This window comes from Aotus nancymaae, unplaced genomic scaffold, assembly GCF_030222135.1.
Source record: "Aotus nancymaae isolate 86718 unplaced genomic scaffold, 86718_ANA_hifiasm-v0.15.2.pri h1tg000040l, whole genome shotgun sequence".
NCBI lineage: Eukaryota > Metazoa > Chordata > Mammalia > Primates > Aotidae > Aotus > Aotus nancymaae.
Genome location: NW_026988454.1, coordinates 115,880,894 through 115,898,990, shown reverse-complemented (window position 1 = coordinate 115,898,990; position 18,097 = coordinate 115,880,894). Strand labels below are relative to the sequence as shown.

The 18,097-nt window shown below is 42.5% G+C and overlaps 2 pseudogenes; both read left to right on the top strand.

The window, feature by feature from the left end:
- Positions 1–6,709: 6,709 nt before the first annotated feature.
- Positions 6,710–7,854, top strand: LOC105714697 (actin-3-like; annotated as a pseudogene).
- Positions 7,855–17,978: 10,124 nt separating this feature from the next.
- LOC135268416 (5S ribosomal RNA) lies at positions 17,979–18,097 on the top strand (annotated as a pseudogene).

Genomic DNA, 18,097 nt, shown 5'->3' with positions numbered 1-18,097 from the left:
GCTACTCAGAAGGTTGGCGCTACAGTAAGCTATGATCACATCATTGCACTCCAGCTTGAGCAACAGAGTGAGACCCCATCTCTAAAAATAAAAATACAGGAGACTTCTGCCAAGATGGCTGAATAGGAACAGCTCCAATCTGCAGTTACCAGTGAGAGCGATCCAGAAGGCAAGTGATCTTCACATTTCCAAGTGAGGTACCAAGTTTATCTCAATGGGACTGGTTAGACAGTGGGAGCAGCTCAAGGAGGGCAAACCAAAACAGGGTGGGTTGTTGCTTCACCTGGAAAGTGCAAGGGGACCAGAGAGCTCCCTCTCCTAGCCAAGGGAAGCCATCAGGGACTTGTCTGGACACTCAGGCACTCTGGTTTAGATACTGCACTTTTCCCACAGTCTTCACAACCCAGAGACTAGGAGATTCCCTCTGGTGCCTATAACATCAGTGCCCTGGGTTTCCAGCACAAAACTGGGTGGCCAGTAGCCACAGCAGTGTTTTTTTTTTTTTTCTTTCATACCCCAGTTGTGCCTGAAATGCCAGCAAGATAGAACCACTCATTCCCCTGTAAAAAAGGGGGCTGAAGCCAGGGAGCCCAGTGATCTGGCTCGGTGGGCCCCACTCCCATGAAAACCAGCAAGTTAAGATCCACTGGCTTGAAATTATTGCAGCCAGAACAGTAGCCTGGGCTTGACCTGGGACATTTGAGCTTGGTGGAGGGATATCTGCCATTACTGAGGCTCACGTAGGTGGTTCTAAACTCGCCTGTGTAAACAAAAATCACTGGGAAGTTTACATTGCAACTGGGCAGAGCCCACAGTAGTTCAGCAAAGCCTCTATGGGCAGACTGTGACTAGACTCCCTTCTTGTTGGGCAGGGCATCTCTGAAAAAAGGCAGCAGCCTGTCAGGGACTTATAAAGCCCCCACCTTCCTGGGACAGAGAACCTGGGAAAAGGACCAATGTGGGTCCCACATCAGCAGATTTAAATGTCTCTGTCCAGCAGCTCTGAAGGGACCAACAGAGCTCCCAGCACAGCACTTGAGCTCTGATAAGGGACAGACTGAATGCTCAAGGGGCTCCTTGATCCCTGTTTAATCTGACAGACACCTCATACAGGAGAGCTCTGGTTGATATCTGGTGGATACCCTTCTGGGACTAAGCTTCCAGAGGAAGGAACAGGCAGCAATCTTGGCTGTTCTGCAACCCCTGTGAATGACTCCCAGGCAAGTAGAGTCTGGAGTGCACCTCCAGAAGACCTGCAGCAGAGAGGCCTGTTGGAAGGAAAACTGAAAAACAAATAGCTTCAACATTCACAGAAAGGATGTCCACTCAGAGATGCCATTCAAAAGTCGACATGATTGTATATTTAGAAGACCCCATTGTCTCAGCCCAAAATCTCCTGAAACTGATAAGCAACTTCAGCTAAGTCTCAGGATACAAAATCAATGTGCAAAAATCACAAGCATTTCTATACACCAGTAACAGACAAACAGAGAGCCAAATCATGAGTGAACTCCCATTCACAATTGTTACAAAGAGAATAAAATACCTAGGAATACAATTAATAATGGATGTGAAGGACCTCTTCAAGGAGAACTACAAACCACTGCTCAAGGAAATAAGAGAGGACACAAACAGATGGAAAAATATTCCATGTTCATGGTTAGGAAGAATCAATATTGTGAAAATGGCCATACTGCCCAAAGTAATTTATAAATTCAATGCTATCCCCATTGAGCTACCACTGACTTTCTTCACAGAATTGGAAAAAAACACCTTAAACTTCATATGAAACAAAAAAACAGCCCACATAGCAAAGACAATCTTAAGCAAAAAGAACAAAGCTAGAGTCATCATGCTACCTGACTTCAAACTATTCTACAAGTCTATGGTAATCAAAACAGCATGGTACTGGTACCAAAACAGAGGCCTCAGAAGCAACGCCACACATCTACAACCATCCAATCTTTGACAAACCTGACAAAAGCAAGCAATGGGAAAGGATTTCCCATTTAATAAATGATGTTGGGAAAACTGGCTAGCCATATGCAGAAAGCTGAATTTGGATCCTTTCCTTACACCTTATCCAAAAATTGTCTCCAGATAGATTAAGATTTAAACATAAGACCTTACACCATAACCCTAGAAGGAAATCTAGGCAATACCATTCAGAATATAGGCATAGGCAAGGACTTTATGACTAAAACACCAAAAGCAATAGCAACAAAAGACAAATAGACAAATGGGATCTAATTAAACTTAAGAGCTTCTGCACAGCAAAAGAAACTATCATTAGAGTGAACCAGCAACCAACAGGATGAGAAAAAAAAATTTTGCAATCTACCCATCTGACAAAGGGCTAATATCCAGAATCTACAAGGAACTTAAATTTATAAGAAAAAAACAACCCCATCAAAAAGTGAGCAAAGCATATGAAGAGACACTTCTCAAAAGAAGACATTTGTGCAGCCAACAAACATAAAAAAAACTCATGACTAGTCATTAGAGAAATGGAAATCAAAACCACATTCAGATACCATCTCACACCAGTTAGAGTGGTGATCATTAAAAAATCAGGAGACAGATGCTAGAGAGGATGTGGAGAAATAGGAATGCTTTTACACTATTGGTGGAGTGTAAATTAGTTCAACCATTGAGGAAGACAGTGTGGCAATTCCTCAAGGATCTAGAAATGGAAATATCATTTGACCCAGCAATCCTATTACTGGGTATATACCCAAAGGATTATAGAACATTCAGTTATAAAGACACATGCACACATATGCTTATTATGGCACTGTTTACAATAGCGAAGACTTGGAAGCAACCCAAATGTCCATCAATGATAGACTAGATAAAGAAAATGTGGCACATATATACCATGGAATACTCTACAGCCATAAAAATGGATGCGTTCATGTCCTTTGCAGGGACATGGATAAAGCTGGAAACCATCATTCTTAGCAAACTGACACAAGAACAGAAAACGAAACACCGCATGTTCTCACTCATAGGTGAGTGTTGAAAAATGAGAACACATGGACACAGTTAGAGGAACATCACCCATCAGGGTCTGTTGGGTGGGGGACTAGAGAAGGGATAGTGGGGGTGGGGGATTTGGGAGGGTTAACATTAGGAGAAATACCTAATGTAGATGACAAGGGGATGGATGCAGCAAACCACCATGGCACGTGTATACCTATGGAATAGGTCTGCATGTTCTGCACATGTACCCCAGAACTTAGAGTATAATAAAAAATACCCTGAAAAAAAAAACAAAATAAAACTTTAGAGACCAAGGGCTGATATTGCATATGGGTATATCTTTATATTTTTCTCCTTCCTCTTGTTTGTTGTCTCTTTCTGAAGTTCTGCCTCTTTTTAGTATTCATACCTTTTCTCTCTTCCCTACTACTTCTTTGACATAATATTGGTGCTTTGAATATGTGGGGCTGTTTTCACTGTTAGGGATACAGTTGTTAAGTCAACATAATATATTAATAAGAACAAACAAACCATTAGAGAGGCCACACAATGTTTTTAAATTTATACTATATAAAATGTTATCCAGTGTGGAAAGGGACAGGATTTCAAACTTTGAGTTGATAGAGGTTATGATCTTGGCCAAAATTTATGGCCTTCAAGTTTTAGATATTTGATTTTTAGGCTATTCACAAATATATCTGTTAGGAGTGCTTTCAGCTGCAAATAAGAGGATTCCTGATCAACAGTAGCTTAAATGTGGAGAGGTTTCATTTTCTCAGGTAACAAGGAGCCTGCAGGTAGCTAGATGCTGGCATTGGTTCTGCTGTTTGCCGGAATCCTCAGGGATTCCACTCTCCCCCACTCCACCATCCCTAGTGTGTTTGTGTTTGACTAAGTGCTTGCTACCTTATGGACATAGATGGTTGCTGACACTACAGAAACTGAATCTTCGTTCAAGGAAGAAAGACGTTCTCATCAGAACACCAAAGCTTTTAGAGAACTCTGTCCCCTGGGAAGCCCCAGCCAGGAGAAATGTAGAAATGTGGGAATATGTGTAGTTTTTTAGTCTCTAAAGTGGAGGCTGTAAGAGAGGACACTATTGAGTTAGTGGGCAAATAATGATAGCCACAATGTGGTTCTCTAACAGCTGGTATAGGAGCTGACATATATCGAGGGCTTGTAGGATGTAAGATATACATGCATTTCACAGATATAATTTCCTCTGATCCTCACAATTCCTTGATTTATGTCTATTATTATTCATCCATCTTAGTTGAGAAAACTCTTAGAGATTCCAATTAATTTACCCAAATCACATGGGAATTCCCTTGTTGTGTTGCCCTATCTCCATCATGACCAAATAGCTACCCTCATTTGTAGATTTCCTTCCACGTAATTTATACTTTTTTGGAAATACTTGCTTAGTATTTTACTCCATAAAGGCAGAATGATGGAGAGGAAGGAGTCAGGGTAACTTAGTTTCTGGCTTGAGAAATTTGGATAGTATGGCTCATTCCTTGAGAGAGGAAGAGTAGTTTTTGGCAGACATTATGTGCATCTCATGTCAGGTAGGTATCTATTGGTCATCCAAGTGGCTGATGGTAAGAGGTGTCTGGAGTATAGGAGAAATTTTGTAGAATTGACCTATGATGTCTACGAGAATGATGATCACAACCAAACCAGTATCACCTTCCTAAGACTTTGTTTTCTTAAGAAGGTAAGCAGAAGAGTTGTAGGGATGAGTAATGGACCCAAGTGGCTTCTTTTCTGTTCACCAACACTGGGGGAGGAAGTTTCTGAGACATCCCCAATGATGCCTGCCTCCTGATATCCCTGATTATGTCTGCCTCCTTGCATGTGAACCTAGTCTCCCTTGAGTGGTCTAGACCTATGACTTGCTTCTGATTAATAGGATAACAACAAACGTGATGAGCTATCATTTCCACAATTAAGTTACAAGCATGTAACCTCTGTCTCATTAGCAGATTTTCTCTATTTGTCTTCTTGGCTTTCATGCATTGGTGAAGGAAATAGCCGTGTTCAAGAGCCCCATGTAGCAAGAAGAGGTTCATGTGGCAAGGATCTTAGGGTGGCTTCTGGCTAATAGCTAGCAAAGAACTGAGGCTGTCAGTCTAGCCGCCTTTGAAGAACAGAATTCTGCCAACAACCTGAGTGAGCTTGGAAGTGGATCCTTCCCCAGTTGAGTTTTCAGATGAGACCCTAGCTCTGGTCACCAATGTGATTATATCCTTGTGAAAGACCCTGAAGTAGGGGACCAGCTAAGCTGGTTTCCTGACCCACAGATGTAGAGATAATAAATGTGTGCTGTTGAAACCATTGCACTTGTGGTAATTTATCAAATGGCAATAGATAACACATATAAACACCCAGAGTTTAGTTGGGGGAGCAAGGGATAGGCCCATGTGGCCATTAGCTGGGGTATATGCTTACCTAATTCAAGAGTCAAAGGAGAGCAGACTCTCTTTTGTGATTCAGAAATACAGAAGGGAGATCGCTTATATTTGGAAATAAATTACCTTGTTGGTCAATTAAAACCAGAACTGAGAATCAAAGCATTTTATTCACTGGAGAAATGAGAAAACCTTGAGAGGAATGCAGTTATATTTAGAGCAGCCTCTGAGCAGCAGCAGCTGGTGTCTGAACAAGGCCGAGACTTCCTATGGGAGTGGTATATGAGCCTCCGGAGACAGATAAACATTAGACATAACCAAGCAGCAGAAGGCTGTAGATGGTGCTGAGGAAGCCAGAGAATCAAGGGGAATATCAAGGGAAGTTACAGATTTTCCTCTATTGGAATCCATAAAGAATGAGGGATCTTGTAAAATGACTTTTAAAATAATTCAAAATAATGATCACAATCATTCAATGTTCCTATTCTCTGAGCAATTTCCCTTCTTTCCTTTCTCCTCTCTGATCTTACATTAACCATTGCCACCTCTTACATTAATCTATTCAATCTTTCATAACAAAATACCACACTCTAGGCATTTTGCAAGACAAAAATTTACTTTCTTGCAGTTCTGCAGGTGAGAAGTCTAAGATCAAGGTGCCTTCAGGGTGATGCTCCAGTGAGGCCTTTTTGGCTTTCCAGAGGCTGCCTCCTAGCTGTTTCTTCACATGGCCTTTTGTTTGTGTGTGTGCGCGCGTGCGTGTGTATAAAGAGAGCGGTCTCTGGCATCTTTTCCCCTTCTTATAAGAGTACCAGTTCTACTGGGTTAAGGCCCCACCCTTATGGCCCCATTTAGCATTAATTACCTACCTAAAGGCCCTGTCTCCACATATAGTCACATTGGGGGTTATGGCTTCAACATACGAATTTGGGGTTGGAGGTGGATACAGTTCAGTTTGTAGTACTTTCCAATCACTAAATGCCCATCAAATGTAAGCTCAGTTAGGGCAGGGACTGGGGCTGTCTCACTGAGCTATTACAGTGCCTGGCACAGGCATGTAGTAGGCTCTCAATAAATGTTTGTTGAATGAATGAATGACAGCCTCTTCTTTCTGATGCTCTGAGATTGAGGAAATCTGTGAGAACAGATCAGGTAACCAGGCATTTTTTTTTTCATAAGAGGTAGAAGGCTTTTATGTAGTGTTATAGAAAATCTTTTTCAGTTTTATGATAAGATATATAAAGATGCTCAGTCACTGCCACTAGCCCATGCACCATATTCTCCCACTGCTCCACTGCCCCACTCCTCTGCTGGTCACAATGGAGGAAGAGATTGCTGCACTCATCATTCACAATGGCTCTGGCATGTGCAAAGTGACTTTTCTGTGGACAAAGCCCCCTGAGCCATGTTCCCTCCATCTTTGGGTGCCCCTGGCATGGCATGATGGTGAGCATGGGCCAGAAGGACTCCTACATGGGTGACAAGACCCAGAGCAAGTGTAGCACCCTTATCTTGAAGTACCCCATTGAGCATGGCATTGTCGCCAACTAGGACAACCTGGAGAAGATCTGGCACCACACTTTCTACAATGAGCTGTGCATGGTCCTAGAGGAGCACCTGGTGCTACTGACTGAAGGCCCTCTGGACCCCAAGGCCAAAAGGGAGAAGATGACTCAGATTGTGTTTGAGACCTTCAACACCCTGGCCATGTACATGGCCATCCAGGTTGTGCTGACACTTTACACCTCTGGACACACCACTGGCATTGTCATGGACCCTGGAGATGGGGTCACCCATATAGTGCCTGTCTATGAAGGCTACACCCTCCCTCACACCATCCTTTATCTGGACCTGGCTAGCCAGGACCTGACTGACTACCTCGGACCTGATTGACTACCTCATGAAGATCCTCACTGAGTATGGCTACAGCTTCACCATCATGGCCAACTGGGAGATCCTGTGTGACATCAAGGAGAAGCTGTGCTATGTCACCCTGGACTTTTAGCAGGAGATGGCCACCATCACATCCTCCCCTTCCCTGGAGAAGAGCTACGAGCTGCCCAACAGTCAGGTCTTCACCATCGGCAATGAGCAGTTCTGGCGTCCGGAGGCACTGTTCCAGCCTTCCTTCCTGGGCATGGAATCCTATGACATCCATGAAACTACCTTCAACTCCATCATGAAGTGTGGCATGGACATCCACAAAGACCTGTACACCAACACAGTACTGTCTGGGGGCACCACCATCTACCCTGGCATTGTGGACAGGATACAGAAGGAGACCACTGCCCTGGTGCCCAGCATCATGAAGATCAAGATCATTGCACCCCCAGAGCACAAGTACCGGGTGTGGATCAGCGGCTCCATCCTGGCCTCACTGTCCACCTTCCAGCAGATGTGGATTAGCAAGCAGGAATACAACGAGTCGGGCCCCTCCATCATCCACCACAAATGCTTCTAAATGGGCTGTGAACAGATGCATAGCATTTGCTGCAAGGGTTAATTCAGAAGTATAAATTTTCCCCTGGCAAATGCATACACCTCCTGCTAGCCTCGTGATACTGGAATAAGCCTTCAAAAAGTAATTGTCCCTGAAGCTTGTATCTGATGTCAGCACTGGATAAGTTTTTGCCAATTTTGACCTTTATTCAAGTTAACTGTTGCCCTTGGTATTTGTTTAACACCCTGTACATATGTTTGATTTCAACCCTTAGTACATGTGGCTTGATCACTTCGTGGCTGAGGTAAGAAGGTGCTTGTGGAAGACAAGTCTGTGGCTTGGTGAGTCTGCATGGCCAGCAGTCTCCAATCTGTGCAGGGTATTGATGTGTCAGGGCTGAGTGTGCTGGGGTTTCTCTAGAGGCTGCAAGGATTCCTCAACCAGTTGTTTCTGTCCTGCCTGTCTGTCAGGGTTGGAAAAGTCCAAGCCATAGGACCTAGTTTCCTTTCTTAGCTGATATTTTCCTGCCAGAACACTGTGGGCTGTTATTTGCCTTGAATTGGAAATGGTTTGCATTTATACCTGTAAATGTATTCATCCTTTTATGTAAGATTTTTTTTTTTTAACTCAATTCTCAATTCTTTAAAGAGATGGCAACAGATTTTGGTTTTCTACTATCATGTGAGAACATTAGGTCCCAGCAATACGTTATTGTGTAAGGAAAAATAAAAGTGTTGGCATTTAAAAAAAGATGTATAAAGATAAATAATCTGACTTACATTATTTAATAAATCATCTTATATATTCACCCATTTCTTGTATCAAAGATTTACTGAGCACATAGTAGATATTCAGTATATGGTCAAGTGCTATGGGTGAAGCTAAGAAGGTAAGACACCATCCTTATTCTCAAAGCATTTGCCAAGGGCTTGCTGAGGGATGTGATCAACACAGGAAGCAGTTATGTAACCACACAATTATGTATAAAAGAATCACTAGAAAGGTCATACTTCTCTTCCCTGAGGACTAATAAGAGAATGCAGTCCTAAGTAAAACGGAACTGATACCTGCTAGATAAAAGGCAAAGATTTCTTGATGGCAGAGTTGTTATAGAATTGACAGAAGCAGCTCAGGTAACCTTAAAACGAAAACCGAGTACTGTAAAACTCCGCTATGAGGCACCTGAGATCACATGAAGTGGGCATTTGGTTATTGGCTCCCATCTTTTGCCAAGCTCCCATACACAAACAGGAGCAGGCTCAAATTTGTATCTTCAAAGGTGCAGGAAAGAGAGGAGAAAAGGGCACAGAAGGAAAGGCCCAGTGGGTAATGACAGGCAGTTTGTCCCCAGAAGCAGAGAAGGGGAAGGTGAGTTTCCATGTTCTTAGAATCCCCCCAACCCAATCTTCCTGAATTAGAGATTCCTTGAATCTTTGCTGCTGTACTGGGAATCCCAGACAGCTGTAGGACCCAGAATTATCCCTATTGATACTTAAGCTGGAGAAGACAACCACCAGCACCAGTGGCATAAAATCACACCCTGACCTGCAGAACCCGAGGCTGGCTACCTGCTTGGACTTGCCCAGTCACTCCTTAATCTTGATCCTAGCAGTATGGGAGGCTGAGGTAGGCATATTGTTTGAGCCCAGGAATTCAAGACCAGCCCGGGCAATATGGTGAAAACCTGTCTCTACAAAAAATACATGCATGTGCCTGTAGTCCCAGCTACTTGGGAGGCTGAGGTGGGAGGATCACCTGAGCCCAGAGAGGTCAAGGCCGCAGTGAGCCATGAGCATGCCACTGCACTCCAGCCTGGGCAACAGAGTGAGACTGTGTCTCAAAATAATAAAAAGAAGGGACCCACATTTTGCACATCTGAATTTTTATATCACAGTTATTTTGTTAAGATTTTCCTTCAGTATTTACGACTAGTAGGTTAGCTACCTCTGGGCCTGAATAGATGCAATAAAGCCCTGTCTGAGCATAGGACATTGAGCCCTAGTCTTTCTCATGTTTCTTTCTGCCTGTGGATCTATGAATCAAGGATCCCAGTGCTATTTTCCACTGTACAATTTCAGAAACAAAGTATGGCAAGGAGAGCCAGCAAGGATCCCAGCTCACCTTACCTGAGCATGCCACTCCTGGCAAGATCTGCCCACTGTTCCAGGAACAGAAACCATGTTCCACACAAACCGAGACTGTGTGCTATGCTGGAAATCGCTGTGCTGGTAACAGACACAGCAGGGCAAAGGCTCATACAAGGACAGGAGTGAATGGCAATGCCTAAGCACTTCTTTCAGTCTCCTGGAGATTTCATTCTTTGTTTTATTTCTGCCAGGCCCTCTGGTGTAGGGTACTTCACTCTTGGCATTAGCTATTTTCCTCTGGTGTTAAATGAGTTCAAATACTACAACATGTGTGACGCTATTTTATAAACCCTGAGGCACAATGACATGTACAGGCTGGCTGTAGCTGTGGCCACTCTACCCTTTCTTCTCCTCATCCAAGTGTGGGTGCAGTGTCGTGTTGAAAACTGTAGGCTCTGGGCTCAGACTACCTGACTTTGAAGCTTTAGGCTATTTATTTAACTTTTGCTCATTTAGGCTTCCTCGTCGTAAAAATGAAGGAATAGGCTGGGCACGGTGGCTCCAGCCTGCAATCCCAGCACTTTGGGAGGCCAGGGCGGGTGGATCACCTGAGGTCAGGAGTTCAAGACCAGCCTGACCAACATGGTGAAACCCTGTCTCTACTAAAAATGCAAAAATTAGCTGGGCATGGAGGGGCATAACTGTAATACCAGCTACCTGGGAGGCTGAGGCAGGAGAATTGCCTGAACCCAGGAGGTGGAGGTTGTAGTGAGCCAAGATCGCGCCATTGCACTCCAGGCTGTGCAACAAAAGTGAAACTCCGTCTCGGGAGGAAAAAAAGGAATAATAAGAATCAACTTTATGAGATGGTCTTGAGGTTTAATCGAGGAAAACTTCATGTAAAGGACAGCATGGGGAACAGAACATTTAATAAAAATATTAGTTGATATTCCTTAAGTGAACAGAGCTAGATGTTAACTTTTCTCTGGTTTCTTTTCTTCTATGCTAGCTTTTCAACATGTTGTTTCGGCACCACCAGGGGATAGCAATGGTCTAGCTAAGGGCCTGAATGAGGGCTATCTAAGGATTATGAGTTTTAACAAAACAACAAAATAGATAATATACTTCCTCAAGCTAGGGTAGATTACTATATAGGATGTCACGTGTAAGGCCTTGAGAAAAGTATGGGTTGTTACAAAACTTTCTCCCAGCACTGTTACCATTTATGGGAAACTGATAGAGATTTAACATCTACATTGCTTATCTCATCTCTGACACATTTCTTACTGTGACACATCCCATTGAGAGAAAGAAGAACTGCAAGTCCCTTTTCAGGAATTGTGTGATTCTGCAGAGGAGAGGGTATGAATGAGTGTGAAGTAGAATGTTTCTTTCAAAAGCACTGAGTCCTCAGGCAGTCTAGGAGATAATCAATGATATTTCTGGTGAAGAAAATAAATGACTATGAAAGAAAGTCATTTAGATTTCTGACTGCACATGGTCAATTAAAATCATGGTTTATTTTTACTCTCTTCAAAATCTTATTAGAAAAAGGAAGAATATTATAAGCCTGCAAGGACAGGAAGAGTAGCAACAATATTTTGGAAGCTAGAACTCTGAAGAAAGTTTGTTGCTTACTTCACAGATTAGAGAAAGATGAAATCTAAGCGGGTTTCTTTGCATCAGCCTCCTAAGGAGGCAGGGAGATGATGCAAAGAAGCTCAGTAATTTTAGGTACCAGGTACCTCTGAAATTGGGGTGAAGGTAGGACTGAAAATAGATTGTTTGGGGCCGGGTATGGTGGCTCATGCCTGTAATCCCAGCACTTTGGGAGGCTGAGGTGGGCAGATCATCTGAGGTCAGGGGTTCGAGACTAGCCTGACCAACATGGTGAAACCCCGTCTCTACTAAAAATACAAAAATTAGCTGAGCATAGTGGCAGGTACCTGTAATCCCAGCTGCTTGGGAGGCTGAGGCAGGAGAATCACTTGAACCTGGGAGGTGGAGTTTGCAGTAAGCTGAGTTTGCACCATTGCACTCCAACCTGGATGATGAGCGAAACTCCGTCTCAAAAAAATATATATATATTGTTTGAAATATATAAGAGGCAACTAGAATCCTAGATTACCCTCCCACCCCCTTTCTACCTGAGAAGATGACTAGAGGCCAGATTCCCTGGAGAGACCAAACTAGGAAGAACTGGGTACCAGGGATGCCAGCTACAGCTGAGGTGGGTATGAGATTGTATTGAAGACACTCTACATACTGGGTGGCTCCCTTTTCTGTAAGGTCCTAGAATATTGGCCACTTAGACTTAAAATTTCCAGGCAGGATATTGCATGACTCCTTTCTGAATAAACTGATTAACCAAAAAGAAAAGCTATAAACATAGAGAGATAGACGTCCCACAGTGAGACTGCGTATCTAGATCAACTTACAGTGAAATTCACAGTCAACAAGCTCCACTCAAAATCACACAATCCAATCACATTTTCAGTGTTCCCACTAAATATATGCAAAGAATCAAGGACCATAAGACATTTGAGAAAAGCCTCTAAACAAGTTTTTCTTTATTTTCTCTTTGTCTTTTTTTATTATTATTATATTTTAAGTTCTGGGATGCATGTGTAGAGTGTGCAGGTTTGTTACATAGGTATACAAGTGCCATGGTAGTTTGCTGCATCCATCACCCTGTCATCTACATTAGGTATTTCTCCTAGTGCTATCCCTCTCCTATCCCCTCATACCCTGATATCCCTCCCTTAGCCCCCTCCCACCGACAGGCCTCAGTGTGTGTTGTTCCTCTTCTTGTGTCCACGTGTTCTCATTGTTCACTACTACTTATGAGTGAGAACATGCAGTGTTTGGTTTTCTGTTCTTGTGTCAGTTTGCTGAGAATGATGGTTTCCAGCTTTATCCATGTCCTGCAAAGGACATTAACTCATCCTTTTTTATGGCTCCGTAGTGGGGATTCCATGGTGTATATGTGCTACGTTTTCTTTATCCAGTCTATCACTGATGGGCATTTGGGTTGGCTCCAAGTCTTTGCTATGTGAACAGTGCTGCCATAAACATACTTGTGCATGTGTATTTGTAATAGAATGATTTCTACTCCTTTGTATATATACTAGAATGATTTATAATCCTTTGGGTATATACCCAGTGATGGGATTACTGGGTCAAATAGTATTTCTATTTCTAGGTCCTTAAGGAATCACCACACTGTCTTCCACAATGATTGAACTGATTTACATTCCCACCAACAGTGTAAAAGCGTTTCTATTTCTCCACATTCTCCCAGCATCTGTTGTCTCATGATTTTTTAATGATTGCCATTCTAACTGGCATGAGATGATATCTCAATATGGCTTTGATTTGCATTTCTCTAATGACCAGTGATGATGAGCTTTTTTTCAAATGTTTGTTGACTGCATAAATGTCTTATTTTGAGAAATGTCTGTTCATATCCTTTGCCCACTTTTTGATGGGGTTATTTTTTTTTTGGAAATTTGTTTAAGTTCTTTGTAGATTCTGGATATTAGCCCTTTGTCAGATGGGTAGATTGCAAAAATTTTTTCCTATTCTATTGGTTGCTAGTTCACTCTAATGATAGTTTCTTTTGCTGCACAGAAGCTCTTTAGTTTAATTAGACCCCATTTGATTATTTTGGCTTTTGTTGCCATTGCTTTTAGTGTTTTAGTCATGAAGTCCTTGCCTATGCCTATGTCCTGAGTGGTATTGCCTAGGTTTTCTTCTAGGGTTTTTATGGTGTTAGGTCTCACAGTTAAATCTTTAATCCATCTAGAGTTAATTTTTGTGTAAGGTGTAAGGAATGGATCCAGTTTTAGCTTTCTACATATGGCTAGCCAGTTTTCCCATCACTATTTATTAATTAGGGAATCCTTTCCCCATTGCTTGTTTTTGTCAGGTTTGTCAAAGATCAGACGGTTGTAGATGTGTGGCTTTATTTCTGAGACCTCTGTTCTGTTCTATTGCTTTATATCTCTGTTTTGGTACCAGTTCCATGCTGTTTTGATTACTGTAACCTTGCAGTATAGTTTGAAGTCAGGTAGTATGATGCCGCAGCTTTTTTTTTTTTCCTTAGGATTGTCTTGGCTATGTGGCTATGTGGGCTCTTTTTTTGGTTCCATATGAAATTTAAGGTGGTTTGTTCCAGTTCTGTGAAGAAAGACAATGCTAGCTTGATGGGGAAAGCATTGAATCTATAAATCACTTTGGGCAGTATGGTCATTTTCACGAATTGATTCTTCCTAACCATGAACATGGAATATTTTTCCATCTGTTTGTGTCCTCTCTTATTTTCTTAAGCAGTGGTTTGTAGTTCTCCTTGAAGAGTTCCTTCACAACCATTGTTAGTTGTATTCCTATATATTTTATTCTCTTTCTAGCAATTGTGAATTGAAATTCACTCATGGGTTCCATAGCTATTTCTGTGTAATTTCCAAGAGATTTCTGGGAATGAGATAAACATATGTGCTTCATCTACCATTTTAAACAGAAACTCATGGACAGCAATTTTGCCCTTCCCCCATATTTACACATACTGAGTTGCTGATTAAGGCTCTCAAACGTCTATTATATGAACTCTTCTCCAAACTATTCTCTTTCTCCCTGTGCATTTGCATTTTTAAAACAAATAGTGACCAGGCATGGTGGCTCATGCCTGTAATCCCAGCACTTTTGGAGGCTGAGGCAGGAGGATCACTTGAGCCCTGGAGTTACCTAGCTTGGGAAACATAGCGAGACCCCATCTTTACAAATAAAATACAAAAAATTGTCTGGGTGTGGTGGTGCACATCATAGTACTAGCTACCTTGGCGGGGCTGAAGTGGGAGAATCCCTTGGACCTAGGAGGTTGAGGCTTCAGTGATCTGTGATTATACCACTGGATTCCAGCCTGAGTGACAGAGTGAGACCCTGTTTCAAAAAAAATTAAATATACGACTTTACATATATGTCTATTACATTTTCTTTGTTTTTCATTCAGCCACTCAGTGGAGAGTGAAGAAACTCCACTTAAGCTTGTTTGAGGAAGAGGAAAATCTGTTGCTGCATGCATCTGAAAAGTCCAGGGGATATGAGCATCAGATATAGTTTGATCCAGGTGCTCAAATATTATGACATTAAACTCACTTCCTATCCCCTTTTTTTCTTTCAGCCTTTCAACTCTTCTTTTCTCCTGATTGCCTTCATTCTCAGGGAAAGATTATACACATGGTAGTTTCTGGCACTCATACCTGTTGAGACCATCCTGTTACTCCCCAGTAATGCTAGGAGTGCCTGCTTCTCAGAACACTGGTGTGCTCCTGGAATAATTGCCTTTCTGGAAGTCACATTGCAGCTTATTTAGAAGCACTTTTAATAGAGGCCATTGGAATGACTCTGGGTAGAACTTTATCAGAACCTGGAGCATAGCAGCAATACCTGGGGATTCTATTAAAAACAGCAAGACCACCACAGTGGGTAAGAATGAACTGTGGACAGGAACAGAGGAGGCAGTTCAGGAAATGAATTGCTGGGGGAGGGAAAATTATATACTTTGAGCACTTTTGTTTTTTGATGGGCATTTCATACACAGAGGCAGTTAAAAGTATGTGCTCTGCAATCATAATCCTGCCAGGGATATATTAGGCCCTTGATCTTCAGTGCTTCTTAAACTTTAAAGTACTGGGAATCAAGGGAGAATGTTGTTAAAAGGCAGATTCTGTTTCAGTAGGTCAGAGGTGGCACTTGAGACTCTGTGTCTCTAACCAGCTCCCTGGGGATGCAGATGCAGATGTTGCAGAGCCTAGAACATACTTTCAGTATCAAGGACTTAACTTTTCTTGGCTTTAGTTGACTCGCATATAAAATGTGGGTATCAGTACTTTTGTCATAAGATCATGGAGAGAATTAGAATGTAAAGAAATTACAAGAGCTCTTGACATGGTATAAGCACTCAAATGTTGACTATTATTTCTGAAGAATGGGAATAATGAAGGTGCCTTCATGGAGACTGAGGGTATAAATGCCAGGTGCTCAGTGTGAGGCCTGATGCTTAAAGAGCTTTGGGTGAGAACTTCCTATGTACTCAGCATTTGATGCTGTTTCTCATTCATTCCCTCTGAACTCTGTGAGACAGGTACTATCATCCTTTACATCTGATAGATGTACAAACCAAAACTTAGGTTAAAAAAGCTTATCCAAGACCACAAGTTTACTAAGCAATGGAGCTGGAGTTTAAGCCCAGGTCCTGTGGCAGCAAAACTTGTGAATGTAGCCATTAACCAGCCCTCCAATAATAATTGTTGCTATTATCTTATTAAGTACTCATGATAAAGGTGGATTTTTACACCCATTTTACAGGGGAGGAAACTGAGTTGTAGGGACTTGAGTAACTTGTCTAAAGTCACACACACAGTCCCCATCCCTTTCTCATATACAAAGTTGACAGGAAGTGGTAACATCTTTTGAGATGGGCTGAGGAGGCACATGGGCCAGAATTTGGGTTCTGCCTTCCCTGTTATAGACCTATGTTTCTCATGAAGTCCCCTGACAACAGCCGAACAGGCATCCATTGTCCTCCTCACACTACAGGGATGGTTGGGAGAAACCTCCTTTCTCCACTGAGGATCTTTGTGCCAAGTTACCTACATGTCTACCCTACCTATCCCCCACCTAAACTCAGCAGGACAACACAAAGAAGGCATGAAGAACTTTTCTGTACTGCTTTTGGAAAAGCTGCTAATCCCTAGCATAACCAATCCATATGAAGAATGAAACAGCAATGATCGATGAAAAAGAGTTTTATAATTCCAGAGTGCTCAAAGTGATGAAAGAAGGCTATTGAGGCTGATGTATGTGTTAGACTTGTTTCTCCAGGACCCAGAAACCGAGAGGGAGATGTACATGCAGGAAGTTTAACTGGGAGACTTTAGAGTCCTCACCTGCTGGGGATAAAGGCAGTAGGTTAGAGCAGATTTGAACTAAGATACCAGCCTCAGCCTATGGCACAGGAATAGCTCTGGAGCTGGAGTGGTCCAAGGGAAGGCCTTCCTTGATTAGTCACTGGATGCAGGCTGTCCCTGAGGAGGGTGAGACCTTGGGTGTGGAGCATCTCTCTAGCTGAATGCAATGCCTGGCCACTCACTACAGCATCTACAACAGCACATCTGATGGATTATCAAGGTGTTGAACTTGGCAACTTTGTAGGGAAGCTATAAATCTTGTTTTAAAGACTAAAATACCCCACTGGCAAACCCAAAGACTGTTTAGGGAACAGTAATGATTTTCCTAATGATGGCAACTGATCAAGGAGGCCCCGTAGTCCTGCCCAACCCTAAAAGTTTTCTAACTCAATTATTAGGTAAGAATGGAAAATAACACAAAAGAACCAAGGAGGTATTGTGAGTAAGATTTTTAGCACAAAGCATTTCATCCATTTCTGCCTATTTTGGGTTTCCTATTTCTACCCTATGCCAAATGTGCTTGCGTACACATACACACGACTAACCTTAAACGCGGCTTCCTTTTAGAGACATAAAAAGCTCATGAATCAATTCCAATAACATTCCCCCAGACTTTCTTTGAAAGGTGCAGATGAATGAGCTTGACAGAAAACTTTTTTGCTTGAAATTTTCCCTTTCTTTTTGCATAAATTTAAGGGGAAACGCTGCCAAATGTTCAATGACGCTCAGCATGGTGGCTTCTGTCAGGGACACTCTGTACCAGCAGCTAAATGAATGTTTTCCTGAATCACTGACGTATCATCCTTTATCACCTGCTCTGTTCCCCTCCTTTCTGCATTGAGGCTTTCTAAATGATGTGGGGAGGGAAAAAAAAAAACACTTCAGAACCACAACAAGACACTACGTATTGATGTTGGATACTGAGAATTCATTTGGTGTTAATACATAAGATTTCAGTGAGGAGCACTAAGCTACTGAAAGCTATAAATGGGTAAGAGGGGTCAAGCCCTGACGCTGCAGAGTATCTGGACATTTTGGGCTGTGGCTTTGTGTTAGGAAACTTCTTGTTTGTGTTAGGATTTGCCACACAGTCTATGGCCATACCACCCTGAACGTGCCCTATCTCGTCTGATCTCCAAAGCTAAGCAGGGTCGGGCCTGGTTAGTACTTGGATGGGAGACCTCCTGCGAATACCGGGTGCTGTAGGCT